The sequence below is a fragment of the Peromyscus leucopus genome, chromosome 16_21, assembly GCF_004664715.2.
Source record: "Peromyscus leucopus breed LL Stock chromosome 16_21, UCI_PerLeu_2.1, whole genome shotgun sequence".
NCBI lineage: Eukaryota > Metazoa > Chordata > Mammalia > Rodentia > Cricetidae > Peromyscus > Peromyscus leucopus.
Window position 1 is genome coordinate 66,865,788 of NC_051084.1, and position 18,409 is coordinate 66,884,196.

The window sequence follows — 18,409 nt, forward strand, 5'->3', positions numbered from 1 at the left end:
GTCTGTTCATACACACACACACACACCACACACACACACACACACACACACACACACACACACACACACACACACGGCGCGTGCAGGGGTGTTCCTTAGCTTGCAATGTGATTGTGTCTTAAATTATACCCATTGAAATTTGAAAATATCATTAAGCTGGAAATGCATTTAGCGCACCTACCAAAGCCCATAGTTGAGTGTAGTCTATCTTTATCTTACACTAGTCTAGTATTTTATAGTAAAGGTTTCTAGTATTTTATAGTAAAGAATTGACTTCCTCCTGTAATTTGTTGACTCCTGGTGAAATCTCGGTGTGGATATGCTTTTATTCCAGCATAAAGCCACAGGAGCCCCGCCCTTATCAGTGGACCAATCACAACGTCTCAAGGCTACGTCATTAACTTCTTTCTCTTCTTCCCCTTCCCCTTCTGGTGATACTTCTGTAGCAGTAGTGTGACCACAACAGATAGTGGTCACTCAATTGAAGATATCCCAGTTTCCAACAACCCTCCACATCTCATTTTTGGTTTTGAGACTGGGTCTTAAGTAGGCCAAGGTAGTCTTGTACTCCCAATTCCCCCGTCTCCACCTCCAAAGTGCTGGGATTATATATGTGCACTATCACATTCATCACACTCTCTTCTTTATAAACTCTACAGTCTCGGGCATTCTGTTACAGCAGCACCAGATGAACTAACACACCAGAAGACTGCTAATTTTTTATGTATTTATATACTGGCCCTTCTCTGTTCTGGTTTCCAAGAATGAACTTGTATGTCTTTTGTTGACCAGACCAGAAAGAAATGCCAGATTTTCCTTGTGGCAGCTTGTGCTCTACTTCTGGTATGGCTTTTTTTTTTTTTTTTTTTTTGTCTCATTCATCTGCTTAAGTTGGGTTACATTGTGATAACAACTTTAAAATGCTAATTGATTAGAACAGATAAGCAAATGAAAAGGGTTTATGCCTTCCATGTATATAAATAAAGACAGTCCACTGTATCTACTAATAGGCTTTTAGGTTATGCCAATCTTCACATACTATATTTCCTTACATAGGTATCATTTTAAAGATATGCAAGTAGAACTCTAGGCTAGATTTCTTTTCCATTTAATTTAATTTATTGTTATTATTATTATTATTATTATTATTATTGTGTGTGTGTCTCTGTGTGTGTGTGATTAGGTGTGAGACAGAGACAGACAAATCCATGGAAGTTCATGGGTCAGCTAGCCTGGCATACAGTACCCTAAAAACAAGGAACTTTGTCTCAAACATGTGCTACCATGCCAGGTGCTCGCTCTCTCTCTCTCTCTCTCTCTCTCTCTCTCTCTCTCTCTCTCTCTCTCTCTCTCTCTCTCATGGTATTGTATATTCTGTGTCATTATATATGTTAGACATATGTAATTTACTTTTTGATTTTTACAGAGGGTTATAATTAAGAAATCACCATGGGTCTCAGAAGAGACTTTGGACTTTGAAACAGTATTGAGACTGTGAGGGACTATGGGAATATTTGAAGCTGGGCTAAATTCATTTTTCGTTATGCTATGGCTACAGGCCTGGGCAGGGGGCAGGGAGTGGAATGTGGTGGTTTGAATGAGAAATGGCGGCCATAGATCAGGCATTTGAACACTTGATTCGCAGCTGGTGGTGCTGTTTGGAGATGGAGGAATTACGTCTCTGGCCCGGGCTTTGGGAGTTTAAAGCCTCAGTCACGTTCATTTTGCTCTCTCTGCCTGTGTTTGTGGCTGAGCACGTGATCTCTCAGTTTCCTGCTCTCGCTGTCATGCCTGACACTTGCTGCCATTGTTAGGATCCTGTACATGCCAGCAGCTCGGGGTCTTGCATCTTACATCACCAGCATGGGCTGGCGACTACGTGGTCACCCAATCCCCGCCTTAAAAAGCCTGACACGGACCCCCACCCTCTCTCTTTCTGCTCTCTCTCTGTTCCCTCTCTGCTCCCTGCTCTCTGCTCTGCTGCGGCCATCTTCCTTTCTCTCCAGGCCTGGCTCTCCTCCCTCCTCTCCCCCTCCTTCTTTCTAATAAAGCTCTTTGTAACTCTGGTAGTCGTGACCATGGCCTGTGACTTTTCCGCCAGTGACCAGCACTGCCACCAATGCCATTTATCAAAGGCATCAGCTATGTACCATCCGTGATGACTCTATCGCCCTGGAAGCTCAAGCCCCAATAAACTCCTTCCTGACATTTCTTTTCTTTTCTTTTTTTTTTTTTTGGAGTGGGTGCTGGGGGTCAGGGTATTTTACCACAACAGCAGCAAAGTAACTAACGCAGCCACCAGTGACGTAACCATTGTGTGTTTCCTTCTAACACACTCACACTTTATATTTTGGTGTTTAAAATTTGAATCTAGATAAAATTAATTTTGACATACATTGTGAGGGAGGAATGAACGTTTGTATCCTAGTCTCCTGGCAAAGAAGACACTTTTATGGGTTGGGACATGGCAGGCAGCGAAACCTACATTGCAGTGAATATGCTTTTGTGATTTTTGACGTCTGTGATCTCACTTACACAAAACACAGCACAGTTCACTGAAATAAGCAAATCGTTGTCTGTTACGAAAGATCTCTCGGACGCACATTTCTGCAGAGCTTAGCTGAACGTCACCCCGAGGGAATACGGAACTAGAATGATGGGATCTTTCAGTTTTCTAAAAGAATGTGAAATCTGGGGTTTCCTGTGAAATCGTGTGACGTTTAAGCATAGGCAACTAATTCTAAGTTATAAAAACACTGCGTGGTCCAAACAAAACACATCTGTGGGCCAGATGAGGCCCTCGGGGTACCAGCTTGAGGTCTGTGGTTTAGACATTTCTTCCTCTTACCCTCTAGGATTCACTTATGTGCCTCTTCTATGGTCTTCCCGGTGTGAGATTTTTACTGACGATTTTTAAGTGACTGTTGCTGGACCAATTTTCCACCATACTATAAGGTCTTTGAAGGTAGTAATTGTAGGATTTGTTTTGTTTTGTTTTATTAATCCAGGGCCTAATATATCATGTCTCTTATCTAGTAATGTTTAACATGAATGTGTGTTGGAGACATAAATGGGATGAATGGGCAAACTGCTGCAAACAGACTACCCTCCCTGAAGACTAGACAGGCCAGCTATGACTCTCGGTTCCCTGGTGGCCTGCTGGCTCGCCCTCATCCCTCTGTGCCCTCCTTAGCTAGTCTGACAGCTGTATTCTGACTTCTTAATAGGTGGTGTCTTCTGCTCGCCACTAGATGGCTCCCTTTTCTTAGCTTCAGATATTCTGAAGTTCTGGGGTCACGCTGAGGCTTGCTCAAAGAAACCAGAGAGAAGTGAAAAACCATGTCTTAAGCTTGACCACATCTCCTCGAGACATTTGTCCTCCTGAGGACAAGCACACGGGCAAAGCCACAATGCCGGAGGAAGGTGCCCACAGGTGCATCAGGCTTATTTCGTTCAAGGAGAGTTTTGGGAATGTCCCTTTACTTCCCTGAGTCAGTCTCGAACCCAGCAAACTTTACAAGTCTTGTTTATTGTACTTTGCTGTGTCATGTTTGGTGGTGGTGGCGGCAGTGGTGGTGGTGGTGGTGGTGTGTGTGTGTGTAGGTGTGTGTGTGTTCAAGCCTGTGTGAATGCTGCGCACAGTGGGATCACAGGGTTTGTGTGCTGACACCGGGGTGTGTGTGTGTGTGTGGTGCATGCACGTGCACGGACGTGCACATGCACGCGCTATTTGTGTGACCTCAGGCAGATATTCTGAGACTGGAGAGACTGTCTGTTTGGTGCTGTGTGGTTTCCAATCTAAAGACAGAGAGAGGGTGTGGGAAGATGGGCCCAGGCGGTAAAATGCCTGGTGTACAGAGGACCTGAGTGTGGATGCCCAGCATCTACATTAGAGGCCAGCACTCCTCTGTCATCTCAGGGCTCTGCAGGCAGACACAGGAGGATTCCCGGGACCCAGTGGCCATCCAGTCCGCCCCAAATCAGTGAGCTCTGAGCTCAGCGAGAGACCTGACATCAACAAAAACACAAACAAGGCAGAGGGCACATGAGGAAGTCACCCAGCATTGACCTCAGACCTGCACATGCGTGTGTACATCATGCATATCACACATGTACAAGTGCGCATGTGCACGCGCGTGCACACACACACACAGGCAGGACGAGGGAGGAAATGACTCATTTACTCTGTAGTCCCCAACACTGTCGTAGCACATGAACACAAATTCTGAATGGAGTAGTAGATGGGCACCTTGCCTAGCTCTCCCAATGTACCCAGGACCCTGGATCTGTTGAATGAAACAGCCGATGGATTCTATCAGCTGTGCATGGCTCTCCAGCTGAGCACAGGAGGCTCAGAATAACAGTCCTCTCCCGGCTCAGCACCTGTGTTTACATTCCCCTTGGCCTTTGTTGTTCAGCATGGACTGGATGTTTCTGTTTGCCTTCCTCCTTTGTGGGAAGCAGTAGTGTGCAGGTTAACAGCGTGAGCGTGAGAGTCAGGCTGAGATGGCTTCCTGGTTCATCATTTACTCAACCGCTCTGTGCCTCAACTTCCTCAACTGTAAAATGGGAGCAACAGTGGGAATCGCCATCACGGAAGCTGCTCAGAACAATATTTGGTATATGGTACACAGTAAGTTCTCAGCAAGTCACGTGGCGAAGGGCATGGCACTTGGCTCTGTCCTAAGTTGCTCTTCGGGGTCAGCTCCCTTGATTGTGATTAATTGGTGCGCTTGTCTCTGATATGGCAGAGGTTCCCATAGTTTCATGACCTCGTCCTCTAGTTATATAATGTTTTTTTTCCCCATGATCCTCTCGCCTCCACCTCCCAAATGCTGGGATCATAAGCATGCGCCACCACAGTAGTCCCGCACAGCCTTGGTCTTACGTTGGATAGCGATACCCAGCAAAAGCTTCCAGTCTGACAACACAGACCAGCAGCTGGAGTCAGTGAGGCTCCAAGCTCTTCCTCATCTTAGGGCTCTCTTTTGTGTGTGTGTGGAATTTGTGGAATGCAAACCTATGAGGTGCAGAGCAAGTGAATGCATGTTTAGCTCACCTTTGGAACACAGGTGAACACTTAGCTCCTGCTCAGGCCAGGTGTGTCATTTTAGAGTCGGTGAACTATTCTAATCAAATTAGCGAACACAGGTCCTCAGCCCTGCCTCTGTAGGTTAACCCAGGTCTGGACCCGCAATGGCAAGACCGAGGGCAGTCCCTGGACCATAGCCACACCACTTCCTTCTGTCACGTCCCGTGTGCTGTCTATATCATGCCCCACGACCTAACCAGGAAGTACCGAGGAATCCAGCTTCATGTCTTAACTGGCTTTTATGAGGAAACCAGAAGGAATAAACAAATGGCTTATTAGTGAGTCATGGGTTTAAAAATGCACCTTACTTCTGAAATGACCTAAATATTGAACATAGCTTGACCCCCCTTTTATTTCAATTTGGGGGTTTTAAAAATGTCAAGTATCCTTCCTGGTTCAGATGCATATCCTCCTGTTCCCAAACCAATGGAGTCACGAGATCCCCCAAAGGCCACTGCTTGTCTCACTTTCTAGAATCCTCTAACAAGCTTTTGGTCTAAAAGGAAGTGGTGGAGCTCCCACTGGTGCCAAGAGCCACACGCTTGAGATCAACGAAGCGGAGGTGAGTGACGGACCTGCCCTCGGAGCTTCCAGCCTAGTCACGTTCAACTCCTTGTCAACCGACTATTCTGTCTGTCCTTCCATTACTTCCTCATCCACTCCATCACTACTGTCCAACGTCACAGCCGCCACTGTCCTGTCCAAATAACCCGTAGCCTGTTAACCCCATTTTTTTTTTTTTTTTTTTTGTTTTTTGTTTTTTGTTTTTCGAGACAGGGTTTCTCTGTGTAGCTTTGCGCCTTTCCTGGAGCTCACTTGGTAGCCCAGGCTGGCCTCGAACTCACAGAGATCCGCCTGGCTCTGCCTCCCAAGTGCTAGGATTAAAGGCGTGCGCCACCACTGCCCGGCTTAACCCCATTTTATTTACTTCTGTATGTACATTTTTATTTCAGAGGGTCTTCACATCTAACCATGGCCAGCCTGGGACTTGCTCATACCTCAAAGGTATGCAATCCCCCTGCCTCAGACTCCTGAGTGCTGAAATTGTAGTGTGCCTCACCACAGCTGGCTAGCTCCATATTATGAGCATCTTATTATGATGATGTCAGGGAGTCGGTACTTCTGCAAGCCAGGCACTTTAGTCTAGACAATAGCAAAAGAAATGTCTTCTATAGACCTAGGCTGCTGGGTATGGGACCGGTGGCACGGCACGACGTATTTCTAGACGTCCTCAGCCGTTTGTACTGAGTGGAAATTGGGTGCCATTCACAACTGATTGGTTTGGAAGCAGGCAGAACTCTGCAGGAAAGGCATAAGAAGAGAATGAAATCACCTCCATTTACTTGTAAGTTTTCTTTCCCCTAGACTGCTGGATAGACAAGGGAACAATGCTTGGTGCCCTGGATAGCAGGGGGTGGGGGTGGGGGGTGTTCTTCAGATGGGCTCCATTCTCCTGCTAAGTTTCCTATTGTGATGGATCTAAATTGTCTGGGTGAAGCTTAAGATATGGGTGAAGCAGTCCAGCTGTTTAGGAAATAAGAGCCGTGCTGAGAACATACCTCCCCACCCTATGGTTCTAATACGAAATTAAGTAGACCTAATTGGCAATACAGCCCGCTTTCAGAGATATATCCCTAAAATTCACTGCTCTAGACTAGTTGTCTACTTCCCAAGGTAGAGACTTCCTCTACTGAGGAAGAGAACAGTCTACCTCAGGAGACGAAGTGTATAAACCATTCCTTCTGCTCACAGATCTTAGGGGTCTGTCCCTAGAGTGAAATTTTGAATTTATAAAACATAATAGTCACTCTGATTATCATTTGCGTGATTTGATCTTGCCTTTTTAATTATTTATTACATTTGTTATTTGTTTTGAGGTTGGATCACTAGAGCACAGGCTAGCCTGAAACTCACATATACCCACTGTGACCTGAACTTCTGATCCTCTTGCTCTACCCAAAGTTTGAGATTATAGATGTGTGCCACCATGGTGTGTATGTGTGTGTGTGTGTGTGTGTGTATACAAGACATATATGTGCATATTCATATATATATATTATTATTATTATTATTATTTATATTATTATTATATATATGCATTATATATTCTCTTCTATAGACCTAGGGTCTGCTGAAGGTATTGGGACACTCTGGCACGGCACGACTATTTCTAGACGTCCTCAGCCGTTTGCTACTGAAGTTAGGACAACTTGAGGCTAGCCATTCAGCAGATTCTGATCTAGGTTCTGGTGAAGTGCACGGCACAGAACTCTGCAGGAAAAGGCATAAGAAGAGGAACTGAGTATAGACAAGGAACAATGCTTGGTCCCTGGATAGCAGGGGGGGGGGGGGGGGGTGGGGTGGGGGGTGTTCTTCAGATGGGCTCCATTCTCCTGCTAAGTTTCCTATTGTGATGGATCTAAATTGTCTGGGTGAAGGCTTAAGATATGGGTGAAGCAGTCCAGCTGTTTAGGAAATAAGAGCCGTGCTGAGAACATACCTCCCCACCCTGATGGTCTCTAATACGAAATTAAGTAGACTCTAATTGGCAATACAGCCCGCTTTCAGAGATATATCCCCTAAAATTCACTGCTCCTAGACTAGTTGTCTACTTCCCAAGGTAGAGACTTCCTCTACTGAGGAAGAGAACAGTCTACCTCAGGAGACGAAGTGTATAAACCATTCCCTTCTGCTCACAGATCTTAGGGGTTCTGTCCCTAGAGTGAAATTTTGAATTTATAAAACATAATAGTCACTCTGATTATCATTTGCGTGATTTTGATCTTGCCTTTTTAATGTCCATTTATTTATCCATTTGTTTATTTGTTTTTGAGGTTGGATCTCACTTGAGAGCACAGGCTAGCCTGAAACTCACCATATACCCACTGTTGACCCTGAACTTCTGATCCTCTTGCTCTACCCCCAAAGTTTGAGGATTATAGATGTGTGCCACCATGGTGTGTATGTGTGTGTGTGTGTGTGTGTGTATACAAGACATATATGTGCATATTCATATATATATATTCATATATATATTCATATATATATATATATATATATATATATATATATATATATATGAGTGGGCTCTCACTCTATAGCTCAGGCTGGCTTGGAGCTTACCACCTAGCCTTGAATTCATAGCAATCCTCCTGCATCAGCATCTCACATGCTGAGATTATAGGCATTAGCTAACACATCTGGCTAAACTTTGCCTTTGATACGGTTCATGTACTTGGGTATAACTTTCCCACTTCATGGTTCTTTATTTTTGCCCAATACTATGTTGTTCTTCTGTTTGTACTGTAAACCACCTCAAGACATTTGTAGAATGTGCATTTGCTTTTTTAAAAAAAGCAAAACGGCATGAGGAAGTTCACTGAGTTCAGGGGCATGGTTTCCTCTTTTCTGTTGACGTTTTGGAGAGGTATATTTGTGTCCCCAGAATGTACCCTGAAAGATTTAGATATGGCTGTTTGTATCTGTAGTTACTTTACCACAAAGCAGTTCATGAGCCAGTGTGCTCTCAATCAATGCGAGAGAGCCGACCCATCACAGTTTTTAAAACGGATGAAACTTTAGACAGGAAACCAATCCTCATTAAACGCCATTCACCTTTGGCGTGTCCCTGCCATCCTCTGTTGTAGGCGCCCAGTCCACGCTTTTCCACAGGAGGTCGGGAGTCCTCCATCCAGGAAAGCGGTATGGTGATTCTTCAGCCTTGAGTGAGGCTGGAAAAGAAAACGTCTTACCTGCCGCAGAACTCACCTGTTTCAGGTCATCTACAGGGAGGACTACATTCCTTCAGCTCTATGAGGTGTGACTCTTGAGTGTCCAGAAGCTGGACAGGAGCGCCCGAGGGAGTGGCATTTTGTAGGGTCCTATCTGTCCGCCCAAGAACATATTGTCCCCATACTGAGCCTCCCAGCTCTGGTGGCAGCCGCAGTAAGTCTTTGGTGTCTGAACTCTTTGTCTTACCAGCTCTGATGTTGGCTCTGAGAGGAGGGAGAGAGAGTGGAAACTACCTTCACTTTCCTCCCGCAGGGGGTGTGTCCTGGGGTTTGCAGGCGGAGGAGGCAGTAACCTGGCCGGAGCTGCTGATGCATCAGTGGACCTGAGGCTGCCCGGACTGCCCTGGGTCCCATAGCTGCTCACTGCCACCCCTCAACAGTGCGCTAGTGGTTGGGGAGCACTGGAGAAAGGCTCCGCTGTGCTGTGAAGACAGGAGCGTCACAGGTAAGCTAATGACTGTTTGATTTTTTTAGGGTTCCAGCTCTGGTGGTTAAGCTGTGGTTTACTCTGTGGGGAATGTTCTGATTTCAACATCTCATTTCCTGAAAAGATAAACAAGGAAGAGTGTTGTCCTTGAAGCCGCTATTAGAAACAAAAGGGCTCTGTCCCTTCCTCACGGTGTAACTTGAGACGATTTTTCTCAGTCTCAAATGCTAGGTTTTCCAGCTGAAAGCCAAGAGTTCTTCTATCCAGGACAGGGCAGGCTACCACCATCTGCCTGGGAAGTTCAGCTGACTAGTGTATGAGAGCTTCATTCCGGAAGCCTGTTAACATGACCAGTTGTTTGGCTGTATCTAATAAGCAATGATGCAGACTCTCTTAAAATCCAACCATGCTTGAAAAGATTAAATTGGATTTTATTTAGTGGGTTTGTTTGTTCAAGGTGGGATCTCACGTAGTTCAGGCTGGTCCCAGACTCACTATGTGTAGCCCAGGCTAGCTTTGAACTCCTTATGCTCCTTCCAAGTGCTGGGCTCAGAAGTGTGTGCTGCTACCCTAAGTAGCTAAAACAATTAGTTTATTTCCACGGTAGGATGAGAAATCTTGCCCAAACCAGTATAAGCCCAAAAGTTATCTACCAAATGAACTCCCTTGGTGACCACTAGAAAAACAATGGACTTTTACAATTGTTTCTCCTTGGTCCTTCCTCAAGTAAATATAAAATGATATACTAACCACACTTTACCTCACAGGCCTTAAAAATTCATGATTTTTATTTTCCATAAAAAAATTTCACTTATAATTGAACATGGTGGCACAAGCCAGTAATCCCAGTGCTTGGGAGGTAGTGGCAGACAGATCCGAAGATCAAGGTCATTCTTGGCTTTACAGAGAGTTCAAAGCCAGCCTGAGCTACCTATCCTGACCAACAGGAAGGGAGTCACCTATATGACCTTGATATTGTGTGTCATCTCTCATGTCAGAGCAAAAGAGTAGAAAGGTGCTGGAGAAAGAGGAAGCAGGAGGTCCAGGGCTGGCCATGTGCTCAGCAGATAGATGAGATGGTTCAGATGGATGGTGGGAGATGGATTCCTGGAGACCAAACAGCGGTGGAAGGAGAAAACCAACTCTACAAAGTTGACTCTGACCTCCAGACATTCTCGTGGCACTTATGTGCCCCCTTTCATCATACACTCTTGCTCATACATATGTATACACACACACACAAACAACAATAATAATAATGAACAGAAGGTCAGGTGGGAGGGAGTGTGGAGAAGTAGCAGCCTTGGCTTTTTCATGGCAATTCCCATTAAGAAAAATCTGATAATAGCTCTCTCTCTGTCTCTGTCTGTCTGTCTGTCTGTCTGTCTGTCTCTCTCTCTCTCTCACACACACACACACAAACACACACACACACACAAGCACACACACGAGATTACAGAAGAGAAAACAGCAAACATTCAGAGGAGTACATTTTACAATCAGTCATGACATTAACACAAGCCTTTTGTTATAGTCTTCCTAATTTCATTATAAGAACTTTACTATTCACCCAACTGTAACCGAAATTAAAATCTATCTCTCTGATAAGAATGGCTGGGCAAGTCCTGAAGCCTTGAGTAAGTTGCTTGGCTTTTCTTCTCAGAAGCTGGAGGCTTGCTTTGTAATGCAGTGTGCATGGGGATTAAAATTGAAAATGGGAAGATGCGTGCTGAGCCCTGTAAATTCAGTTATGAACACTCACATCACTCACAAGTGGATGTGATGTTTGTTGGAAGCCACACACTTCTTACTTCTTCCAGAAGGCAATAGATGTCTTAAAAAAAAAAAAACAAAAACAGTGTCAGCATCCTCATTCCAGAACTTTTCTCTTGCTAGGCTGAGGAATGGGATGTGCGTGTGTGCGTGTGTGTGTGTGTGTGTGTGTGTGTGTGTGTGTGTGTGTGTGTGTGTGTGTGTTGGGGGGTAGGACTCCATATGTAGACCAGGCTACTCCACATGTAGACCAGGCGAACCTCCAGCTTGCAGCAATCCTTCTGCCTTATATCTCAAGTCCTGGAATTACAGGCATGTGTAGCACCATGCTTGAGTAAGTTATCTTTGTTAAGATACTTACTGTCCTATTGCTCAGGGATAGAACACTCTTGTATGTTCCGTAGCTGTTGAACAGAAACAATGTAAACATCAGTAGGATTAAAATAATTGTCAGACTGTTATTATATGAAAATGTAAACTTTGAAGTTGATAAAGAGTTCTCAAGGCAGGTTTAAGGAGAGGTTTAGTCAAATAATGAAGGGGGCATAGCCAGCTATTCATTTTTGAAGAAATGAAAATTCACCTTTTTTCTTTTCTTTTCTTGGTTTTTTATTTATTTATTCTTTTATTTTCGAGACAGGGTTTCTCTGTGTAGTTTTGGTGCCTGTCCTGGATCTCGCTCTGTAGACCAGGCTGGCCTCAAACTCACAGAGATATGAAAATTAATCTTCATTGTACATGAAAACCTAAAACAACCCCCAGGACCAAAGATTCCAAAGCACTAAATTTATAATGATAAAAGTAATAGAAGAAAACATAGGAAAAGTATTTTTACAATCTCTTCATAGAAAAAAAAATTCTTAGCCTCACATTCAAAATATACAATAAGAGTGTTTGAAAAGAGTAATTTCATGAACATTTTAAGCTTTCATATACAACAAAACAGCACAGGGATCTAAAAGATGAATGGCAAACTGTGAGCCAATATTTCTAGCACAAGCAACCAGGAGCCAGCGTTATGAAGGGTCTCAAAGTGGTTCTTCAGAGAAAGATGGGCAGTCTGCTAGAAAACTTGGAATAGTGGCTTAAGAAAAAAAAAAAAGTAGCTAATAAGCAATCTGAAAAATGATTGATCTTATTAATAATTAAGGACTGAAAATTCAAGAAGGAAGATGAAAAACATCACTCGCCAGTTTGTCCGAATTGGAAGGAGGTTGGCGGACATTCATTTTTGAGGAAATGAAAATAAATTCTAATTTGATATGAAAACAAAATAACTCCAGAACTAAATATTCAAACGTGTTAAAATTATAACAATAAAAGCATGAGAAGAAATCAGGAGAAAAATGTGTGGCAGTGCCATGAGACGACATCCCTGCCTCTGACCAGGGCATGAAAACGGGGTCCTCATCTGGAGGGTTATTGGACTGTGCACTGGGTAGTTTCATGTGTCGGCTTGACATGAACTAGAGTCATCAGAGGAAGGAGCCTCAGCTGAGGAAATGTCTCCTTGAGATGCAACTGTAAGGTATTTTCTCACTTAGTGATCAATGGGAGAGGACGCAGTCCACTGTGGGTGTGCCATCCCTGAGCTGCTGGTCCAGGGTTCTATAAAAAGGTGGGCTGAGCAGTCCAGGGGAAGGAAGCCAGTAAGCAGCTCTTCCCATGGCCTCTGCATCAGCTCCTGCCTCCAGGATCCTGCCCTGTTTGAGTTCCTGTCCTGACTTCCTTCAGTGATGAACTCTTTCCTCCCCAACTTGCTTTTTGGTCATGATGTCTTGTTGCAGCATTAGAAACGCCAACTAAGACAGACTACATTTATCAGAATTCAAAGTATGTACGTGAACCTTCTGGAACAGCACCTTCATCTTAACCTGGAAAGGTCCTGGCTTGGCCTGGGATTTGGGTACGTGAGAGGATACATTATAGAAGGAGCCCTTAAAGGAAGATCTTCGGAGTTGGAGACTCCAGGTCACTCCTGATTCTGCACATAGCATGGAGTCTTGAAGGCTTCTGAGGTTTGGTGGATGCTGTTAGCATTTCCAGGTTCAATGTGACACTGGGCAATAGTTGTTTCTAGAATGACCACTTGGAGGATGTGACTGAAAAACTTGCTTTTGCTCTTACGAAAGTTGTGATACAGACAGCACACATTTGTACAGGGCAAGAGTTAGGGAGCCAGCATGAGGTCAGAGGTTACCTTCATTTTACCCTTATTTTAAATAGGTCTCAGATTGGGTTGTGTTGACATGGTGGCACACACCAGTAATTCCATCAGAGACAGGGGGATGGTGAGTTAGAGGCCTTGTCTCAAAGTAAAGAAAGAGTGTCAGTCAGGAGGAATTGGCAGCAGCTTGAATCTAACTGTCCACAGGCAAAGACCAGGCACAACGTGCTCTATAGAGCCTTCCCAAAAGGCCAGGCTTTCTGTCCTTGTCCTTGTAAACCAGAGTCTCTTCCTGCATTTGAGACACCCACATTTCCTAGGATGATTACTGAGAAACGTGTATGCTTCCTTTTCCTGAGCAAGGGGACTTGTTTGTAAGGTATGCAGATGGGGATCCAATTGTTATCCTGAGTTATTAAAACCATGCTCCAAGAAATGAAACCTGACTGACTCATAGTCCAAGGAAAAGGGGATTTAAGGAAATAGTGATACAGTCTTTGAAGTGGAGTTCAGGTCTACCCTTTTCATTTGCCATAAATGGAAATTGAAATAATTCTCTGTAATTTACAAGGTTACCAAAAAAAAACCCCCAATATATATGGAAACATTTTGTAAATTAGAGTTTTTCTTCGTGCATGCATGTGTGTGTGTGAGTATGTGCGTGCATGTGTGTCTGTGTGTGGAGTACAGGTGTACACATGCCATTACCCAGGTGTGGGGGTTGAGGGCAACCTCAGCCTGTCAGTCCTTACCCTCTGTCCTGTTTGAGACAGGGCCCCTTGTTTTCTGTTGTGTGCACCAGGCTAGTTGTGCTGTGAACGGCCTGGAACTCCTCTGTCTCTGGTCTATCTCCCTATAGGGGTCCTAGGATCACAGAGGCTGTGCTGTACATCCGGTTTTTATCTGGGGATCTGGGGATTTGAACTCCAGTCTCCATACCTGTAGGCTTTACCTACTGTAGTCAACAATGTCACATGATGGAAATAATATCAGGTATGACTTGTGGATTGCATGAAGGCTGAAGACTTGGATGGAAGAAGAAACTTGGCCACAAGATTATTAATCTCCCTGTAACTGCTTGGGGGAACTCACACTGTACAGGTCACTGAAGGAAAATCTTCAGGTACAAGTGGTTGACAGAGCACAAGCTACCAGGCTGGCAGTCAGGCCTTTCACATCGTAACTGAACTGGATGTGTTTTCCCAGGGAAATAAGCCCTAGCAGGAGTCCAGCTGAAACCCTGAATGATGAGCTAAAAACAAGGAGGCATCCTCAGGGACGCTTTTCTAAGACAGAGCACAGGCAGGTGGCTAGAAAAACACTGTCCTTGCTGGGAAGGGACAGGTGGTGTGTTGGGTTCGAAATCACCAGCAACAGGAAAAGTGTTTTCCAGCTGAAGTCTAGTGAAGGGCAGAGGACGTGCAGGCTGCTATAAAACCGGCTGTGTGCCAGCTCAGTTTGGAAATAGAAAGGACTCAGCCTTAGGAGGGCCACACTGGCCTCCAAAGGTGCAGCCGTTCAGGGCAACACAGGAAAGCAGAATCAATCAGGGTCCTACAACACAGACCTTCCAGCCCCATCCCCCAGGGATTTGCGAAAGCGGGTTTCACCATAGCTCCTGAGGGTTTTACTTTTTCTCTGTCACACCCCTCGCCCCATGTATGTTATATGCATGTGCATATGTGTTTTGTGAGTGCACATGTCCTGTGTGCAGGTCTGGAGGCCAGAAGTTGACTTCTGATGTCTTCCTCTGTTAATTTGCATCTTATGGCTTTTTTTAAATAGGTCTCTCACTATCTAGGGCTCACCAATTGGCTAGACTGGCCAGTGGGCTCCAGGGATCGTCCTGTCTCTGGGGTTACAGACAGGTGTGGCCTTGCCTGACTTTTTACATAGGCACTAGGGATCAGAACTCAGGTCTTCACACTGACAGCAAACACTTCACCCACTGAGACATCTTCTCACCCCCCAGATTCTCTCCTAATGCTGTCAACACGGCAGTCCATGGAGTTATACTGTTAGTAGCTGGTGTACTTCACCGTGTTTGGGAAGTTGGCAACCCTCTTCTCACAGTGGCTGAAAAAAAAATCAGAGTTTGTCCGATTGGTAGAATGTCCATGGAGAAGAGGCAACTGAGCTAAATAATTCTTTAGACCCTTCAAGACTTAGAACTGGTAAAATTCCATCTCTGTTCCCTACTGAGACCTTAGTTTTCCATGAATTCTCAGCTCATCTCGAAGATGCTCAGGGATTAAGGACCAGTGAGAGGAGAAAACCAGCCCAGTGAACATCTTCAGTACCTGCAGACTTACGTCTGGTGACTGGCATGAATGAATGGAAGGATAATTAGATGAGTGTTCCGTAGTGGAGAGTAGACGGTATGCATGTAGACCCTAGATCTGAGTGGATGTGAGTGGACCCAGTGTTATCCCTCCGTAGAGGTGGACGCTGACTCCAGAGAGCGTGTGACAGTTCACAAAACCTTATATTTAAGCAGCACACCCAAGGATTGGTCTGACTCACCCAGGCCTCTCCTTCCACATTGTATACACAGACAGGTATGTTAAAGTATAAAGTATGTGCTTAAAATTTTCCTCTGCAGGGCTGGAGGGTTGGGGGGCTGGAGATGTAGCTCAGTTAGTAGAGTGGGGTCCAAGGTCCAGGATTCAATTCTGAGCCCTGATTTAATAATGGGCAGGGTACTGCCTATCTGTGATCATAGCATGTAGGTAGTAGAGGCCGGAGAATTAGGATCTCAAGGTTTGGTTGAGTAGTGAATAGGAGGCTAACCTCAGCTACAGGAGATCCTCTCTCAAAACAACAACAACAACTACAAACAAACAAACAACTCTTTTTTTGTCATGTCTATATATATAAATGGACACTCACTGAAATTTTAGATAATTTTACATTGTTGTTGTTTTTTTTTTTCAGGGAAAATTTAGTTCTTTAATCTGATAGGCTCTCCAAACATTTTTTTGCCTTTTCCGGGACCCCCCACCCCGCACTATTCTCTCTATTACATCTACCCACTTCAGGATAAACAAGGAAATCTATCTAAAAGGCAAACAGCCCCAGGGATGGGGTGGGGGAACTCCTACGCAAAGACACCTCCCACAAAAGTATTATCCCAAACCCACAGAATGAGAAGTGAGATAAAGCTGAGTTGGTTCACATGCTCTGCCTAAGCCTGGTTGAGCTGCCGTGATTCTCTTAGTCCTCTGCGGAGCCCTGCTCTGTCATCCCCGTGTGTGCGCACACCCGTGGGCTTGCAATTTAAGGCCAAGAGGGGAGAGGTCATTCTGTGGGGAATGCTTCTATTTACAGAAGAAAAGGTATAACTCCATGAACGCTGAAGACAGAAAAGCCCAGAGTTCAACGTACCTAAGATTAGATGGTTGCTTAAGATACTGGAGGGTGTCTGTGTGAGCAGTTTTGGGTCTGTGTCACGTGGATAAGTGTCCACAAACACAGAACTGAAAGACCGTGGAGACAATGTGCCGCCGTCCCCAGAGGCACAACAGCAAGTTTTGATGATTGTTTGTGGTTACGTAAAGGACAGGGATTATCAGAAATGAATTCACTTGAATGAATTCAAGGAAGTAGGTAGGGGGGCATCCCCCCACTGTGGTTAAGCCTTTCCACAGATGGTAATGCCAACACAGCTGTCTGCCAGGCATTAGCTGCCCCCACAGTGAAATGTGATGTAAACACCCATGCTCCAGTGACAAGGACAACCCATTTGTGGAATTACACAAAGATTCTGGGCACTTCTTTCTTTCTCTCTTTCTCTTTCTTTCTTTCTTTCTTTCTTTCTTTCTTTCTTTCTTTCTTTCTTTCTTTCTTTCTTTCTCTCTCTCTCTCTCTCTCTCTCTCTCTCTCTCTCTCTCTCTCTTTCTTTCTTTCTTTCTTTTTTGAGTTCCTGGGATCCTTCTGACTTGGAAGGAAATGGATGAAAATGCTGTGAGGTTTATGTCTAAGAATGCAAAGTTAAGCAGGATGTGTGTGGTCACCACACACACACACAAACACACACACACACACACACACACACACACATGCCCACGCACACACATGCCCACGCACACACACGCCCACGCACACACACACCCGCGCGCGCGCACACACACGTACACGTAGTGGATAGCTGTTCTGATTAATATCCTAGACCTATCCATTCCCCTTTTCCTTTTTCCTAAGGAGAATACTGAGTCTAAATTTTATTGTTCCACCCCCAACCCTATAATCATTTATCCACAAACCTGAGAAAAATGAAACCTGGGAATTAGACGCTGATTCTCTTATCTTAAAGGTGAATACAGAAAGACACAGAAAGCCTGAGAATGTCATAGGCATCCATTTGTAACGTCAATACGGGAAGGAAGGCGTCTAGCTTTGCTCTGTACCTGGAGATGCCATTGTTCCTTTGACTTATTGTCCAACACAGGACACCCAGTTGAATTTGAATTTCAGGTAAATTCATGTTACCTGCCATTGGAGAATGTTCCAAGTATCACAGAGAGCAAAATTATCCTAAAAATGTTATTCATTACTTATTTGAAGTTCAGATATACCTACCTTAGGGTCTCTTGTTTTTATTTAATGAATTATCCAACCTATAGCACAGGAACCAGAGAGTGGAAGATGATTAGTTCAGGCTTTGGCGCTGTGATGGTTAATACTGATGTGAACCTGAAAGGTGACAAAACTCTGATGTCTATGAGGGAGCTTCTGAATTAGGTTAGATGAGGTGGGAAGACCCCTGAATGTGGGTGACACTATTCCATAGACTGGCGTTCAAGACCGGATAAAAACAGAGACAAGGAACAGACCACCAGCATGAGACTCTCTCTGCTTCCTAATTGTGGCTGCAATGTGACCAGAAAACTCAGTGCCTGCTACCATGCCCTCCTTGCTTGATGGACTATACCTTCAAGCCATGAGCCAAAATGAGTCTTCCTTACTCAAGTTGCTTTTTTTCTGATATTTTGTCACAACAATAGAACTTTGACTAATACAGGTACCCAAACCTGCACCAGACACTTATCGCAGAACCAGGTTAAGTGTGCAGATCTTTTACCTAGAGTAGAAATTGTCCAGAAATACATCCACCTGGACATGAGCATTGCTGAATACTTTTACTAATATCCATAGCTAGG

The 18,409-nt window shown here is 44.6% G+C and overlaps 1 protein-coding gene across 2 annotated transcripts in view; it reads left to right on the forward strand.

Annotated features, from left to right (window-relative positions):
- The first annotated feature begins 9,035 nt into the window (after nt 1-9,035).
- Nucleotides 9,036-18,409, forward strand: part of Adgrf1 (adhesion G protein-coupled receptor F1) — a 53,991-nt gene continuing 44,617 nt past the window's right edge. For both annotated transcript variants that reach the window (XM_028887278.2, XM_037199953.1), the window contains exon 1: nt 9,036-9,328. The gene's annotated coding sequence lies outside the window, so the exon portion shown is untranslated. The remainder of the gene's footprint in view (nt 9,329-18,409) is intronic.